Source organism: Acomys russatus, chromosome 10, assembly GCF_903995435.1.
Source record: "Acomys russatus chromosome 10, mAcoRus1.1, whole genome shotgun sequence".
In the NCBI taxonomy this organism is placed as follows: domain Eukaryota; kingdom Metazoa; phylum Chordata; class Mammalia; order Rodentia; family Muridae; genus Acomys; species Acomys russatus.
The window spans coordinates 59,734,069-59,739,378 of record NC_067146.1 but is presented as its reverse complement, the minus strand read 5'-3'; the positions used below and the strand labels follow the sequence as shown (position 1 = coordinate 59,739,378).

General features: G+C 42.4%; 1 pseudogene; it reads left to right on the top strand.

Annotated features, from left to right (window-relative positions):
• The first annotated feature begins 3,409 nt into the window (after positions 1-3,409).
• On the top strand, positions 3,410-5,078 carry LOC127194288 (proteasome subunit alpha type-3-like; annotated as a pseudogene).
• Positions 5,079-5,310: the final 232 nt, after the last annotated feature.

Here is a 5,310-nt window from a genome sequence, read left to right as displayed (position 1 = left end):
CCTGTCCTCAGGGCTCCTGTGGCAGAGACAGCTTCCTGCTCTCAGTCTGTGGCCTTCTAAAGTCTTTATGCCACGTGGGTCGCATGCTTCACAGTTGCGCTCTTCTTTGAGTCCTGATGAAGTGTTTCCTACTGGAACAGGGCCACAGGAAAGCATCCTGTGGGTTGGGTTACTCTATCAGTTGCTTTCTAACGTATGCAGTTCTCATTGTTGTTTTTTTAAGGGAGTTATTCAAAGAAGAACTTAATTTGTTTTACTTATTTCATGGTCCCACATATATAGCCTTAAGATTTATGTTTATGAATTTGTTATTACTCTGAGACCCTAGACCCAACAATAATAAAATAACTGCTTTGTACTATTCAATTTTTTATAGCTCTCTCACAAACTAACTAGGCATGCTTTCCATAGTGACTTATTTAATGGAGCAAAGTGTGTGATGATATAAATGAAAAACTGAAAGAAAGGCTGGTGCGACTTCAGTTTCAGGAACATGGTGAAAGGAGAAAGCAGATATCTCAGATCTCAACATGTGCATAATTACCTGTGAGAATACAAACAACACACACACACAGAGTCATGAGGACACACGGACCTGGACACGGACCGACCCAGGCATGGACACATACATATATAATACATGTGTACAAGCACACACATATAAATAAAAAAAGCAAATGTAATATTTTAACCCCAAGAGAAGTAAAGCTTGGGGTAGCAGCAAACATCTGTGGTCCCAGAACTAAGGAGGCGGAAGCAGAAGAATAACTTCAAGTTTGAAAAGAGCCTGGATTACATGATGAGTTTTAGGCCAGCCACGGCTATACATGGAGATCTTGTCTCAAAGGCAGGAAAGAAAATTCTGGTAACTTAATCTCACGTAATATTCTGTCTACTCCATGCTTTTCTCAGTTATTCAGCAAAAGGAAAACAAATGAACGATCCTTCTGATCTTATGCACTATTGCTAAATATGTCTATATTTTAATGTGATAGTATAGTGAAACGATTTTCAATCATTTTTGTTTCATGAGAAAAATGTACCACATTTTCTAACTCTATTTAGACTTGAGGAGAGCAGGGACCTGAATCGGCACAAGATTCCCACCGTGTATACTGCACTGTCTTTTCCTCTTCCCCTGGCTGCTGCATTGTTGCTGTTTGTTTTTTAGTATGTTTCACTGCTAAATAGGTAGGATTTTTTGTGAAACAAAATATGGCCTGAATCAATTAATTGAAGTAAATTTTCAAGCATTTATTCTTCAAGGGAAAAATAATCAATTCTAATCTATAGGACAAAAGCATAATGTAGTTATGAACTGTAGATCAACATAAAACAGTCCACTACAGAGTTAGAAATACAGAAACAGGGGCTGGGAGATAGCTCAGTGGTTAAGAGCACTGGCTGCTCTTCCTGAGGATCCGGGTTCAATTCCCAGCGCCCACATGGCAGCTCACAACTGTCTGTAGCTCCAGTTCCGGGGTATATTGTACAGTCACAACAATACACATAAAATTAAATAAAAAGTTATAAAAGAAACACAGAGAAACAGTCTTGTATCTTTCATAGCTCATACCCATTGTCTGCGCTCAGTCATTCTTCACTTTTTTATTAGTTAAATTTTTTTCTTTTACAGTTTCCCACATGCATATAATGTGTTTTGATTGCTTTCATCTCTCTACCCTCTTTTATCTCCTTTCCATCCCTGCCAATACCCCTCCCTACAGCTCTTTTCCCATGTTTGTTCATGTCTTTTTTTGTTTGTTTTGTGACCCACTAAGTGTAAGCTGGGTCATCTGTGTGATGATGGAGCCTGGTTGGCACACACCTGAAGATAGGAGAGTTTCATGCCCCAGAATCAAGAAGTTCATAGTTCAGAAAGGAGAGGGTGGGGCCCTATGAGCCCCTCTCACAACTATGACTGGCTGTTGGAAGGTCCAGTGAGCGAAAAGGTCTTGCGATATAGCTCTGACTGTCCTGATATTCACCGTGTTGTCAAAGCTGGCCTCCGTCTCACAGCAGTTGTCTTACCCGGGTCCCTTTAGTACTGGGAGCAATGGTGTACCCATAAGTTTTCTGGATACCGGTTCTGTATGCATAGTATTTACCAAAACTGAAACTCAGAGCTGGGGCCCGGAAGCATGCCCTCTTCTAACTAACTGTGTGTTAAGTTCAGTTTCCTGCCTCTGAGTTATGTCTAAGTTATGGCAACTTTATTTCTAGCCTTGAAAGGCAGGAAAGGAACCTGCCTTTTAGAGCAGGTTCTCCTCCCCAGCCAGGAACAGCAGCAGTCCTTATTTAGATGGCGTCTTGCTCTGAATCATGGCTCCAATGGCCCAGGAGACAGATTCTTCCGGGAAAGTGGTAGCCTGGCCCTTTGTGAAAATAATAGCAGTGGTGAACATGTAGAACCGAACTTTAAAAAGACAATAGTAAAAAAAAAAAAAAAAAAATCTATGCTTCAAAGAACACAAAATGTCCACATGGAAAGATTCTTTCAATTTAAAAAATCCTACATATTAAATATTATATGTACTCATGGCAATGAGGAAGTACACAAGAGAGCGGTCAAAGAACAACTTTCTGATAGTATTAAAAATGAAATAGCAAGCTGAGTGGTGGTCGCAGCAGTGCACACCTTTAATCCCAGCACTCAGGACGCAGAGGCAGGTGGATTTCTGTGAGTTCAAGGCCAGCCTGGTCTACAAAGCAAGTATAGGACAGCCAAGGCTATCACAGAGAAGCCCTGCCTCAAAAAACAAAAACAAAAAAACAAAACAAAACAAAATGTGATAGCAACACACAGCAGACAGGAATTCGGAGAGATGTATTGCAGAAGCTTGGGAGAGAAGGAAGTGGGGGAGGGAGGGGCACCGCAAGGGAACAGAGACGGAGAGAGATAGAGGCAGAGTAAGAGAGTGCAGGAATAAGAGAGAAGAGACAAAGTAAGAGAACAGGGCATGGCATGGCAGATGGTGGGTTAGTCCTTTTTATCCTAGGCTGCAGGTGGCAGTGGCAGGTGATGACATCAGAGGTTGCTAAGCAACCTGGAGGCAGTTTTATGAAGCTGCTTAAATGCTAACACTTTCGGGATTCTGTGTTCCCCTTCCACCATGGAGTTTTAGGATTGACTGCAATGTTAATGTTCCTGGCAGCAATGCCTTTGCCCACTGAACTATCTCACAGGCTTTCAGGGAGGTTTGGGGAGGGGTATCCAGTGTCAGTATCTTTCTTTAAAAAAAAAAAAAAAAGCATGAGCCTTGCTTAAAAGAATAACCATTCTTGTCAGGATATAATTTATGTTATACGCCATCTGAAAGGTATTAAAACCTTCTGTAGGTTACTGCTGTGCAACAGAGGAGTGGCACTTCAGGCCTGGAATCCCTGTGCGGCTTCCCAGGTCAGCACCATGAGCTCCATTAGCACCAGGTATGACCTATCAGCCACTACGTTCTCTGCTGATAGAAGAATTTTTCGAGTTGGATATGCCATGAAGGCTGTGGAAGACAGTAGTATGGCTATTGGGATCAGATATAGATATGGAGTTGTGTTTGGGGTAGAAAAGCTAGTCTTTTCCACCAGCCAAGGAATATACATGCAGTAAACATCGAACCCTGACCCAGATCTAGCCAATGGTCAGGACATTCTCCACAGTTGAGCAAAGAGTGGGAACTGACTTTCACACAAACCCTGGTGCCCCATATTTGACCATGTCCCCTGGGTAGGGAAGCCTAGTGGCACTCAGAGGAAGGATAGCAGGCTACCAAGAAGAGACTTGATACCCTCTGAGCATATACAGGGGGAGGAGGCCACCCTCAGTCACAGTCATAGGGGCAGAGAGTAGGGGGAAAGTGGGAGGGAGGGAAGAATGGGAGGATACAAGGGTTGTGATAACTATTGAGATGTAAAATGAATGGATTAATTTCAAAAAAATTTTTTTTGAATTTTTTATTAATTTATTCATATTACATCTCAATGGTTACCCCATCCCTCGTATCCTCCCATTCCTCCCTCCCATTTTCCCCTTACTCCCCTCCCCTATGACTGTGACTCAGGGGGACTTCCTCCCCCTTTATATGCTCATAGGGTATCAAGTCTCTTCTTGGTAGCCTGCTATCCTTCCTCTGAGTGCCACCGGGTCTCCCCATCCAGGGGTCGTGGTCAAATATGAGGCACCAGAGTATGTGTGAAAGTCATAGCCCACTCTCCTTGGAACTAAACAGAGAATTCTCAACAGAGGAATATCAAATGGCTGAGAAACACTTAAAGAAATGCTCAACCTCCTTAGTCATCAGGGAAATGCAAATCAAAACAACTCTGAGATTCCATCTTACACCCATCAGAATGGCTAAGATCAAAAATTCAAGCAACACCACATGATGGCAAGGAGGTGGAGAGAGAGGAACACTCCTTCATTGCTGGTGGGAATGCAAACTAGTACAGCCACTTTAGAAAAAAAATTTTAAGCTAGTCTTTTCTAAGCTTTATGAAGAAAGCGCCAATAAATGGCTTTCTAACATTGACCGACATGTTGGAATGGCTATCACAGGTTTGTTGGCAGATGCCCGTTTATTAGCAGACATAGCAAGAAAAGAAGCCCCCAATTTCAGGTCTAACTTTGGCTATAACGTCCCGCTAAAACATCTTGCAGTCAGAGTGGCCATGCATGCATATGCTTACGCTCTCTACAGTGCTGTTCGACCTTGTGCCTGCAGTTTCATGTTAGGGTCTTACATTGCCAATGACAATGCGAAGCTCTATGTGATTGGCCCATCAGGAGTATCATACGGTTATTGGGGCTGTGCCATTGGCAAAGCCAGGTGAGCTGCAAAGACAGAAAATAGAAAAGCTTCAGATGAAAGAAATGACTGAGTTGCCATGATGTAGGAGAAGAAGCTGCAAAAGTACCTTACATAATAGATGATGAAGTTAAGGATAAAGCATTTGGACCAGAGCTCAGCTGGGCTGGTGAATTACCTAGAGGAAGACATAAAATTGATCCAAAAGACATAAGGGGGAAACAGAGAAATATGCCAAGGAAGAAGGAAGAAGATGAATCAGATGATGACAACATGTAACATGTTTTTCACTGTGTGCTGTTCTATAGTCTATGAAAGTTCCATATGACTAGCACTGTGGATTATATATACCCACTAACCAGTTCTCATTAAACTTTGTCTTATAAAAAGAAAACAAGGGCTGGAGAGATGGCTCAGAGGTTAAGAGCACTGGCTGCTCTTCCAGAAGTCCTGAGTTCAATTCCCAGCAACCACATAGTGGCTCACGACCATCTATAAAGAGATTTAATGC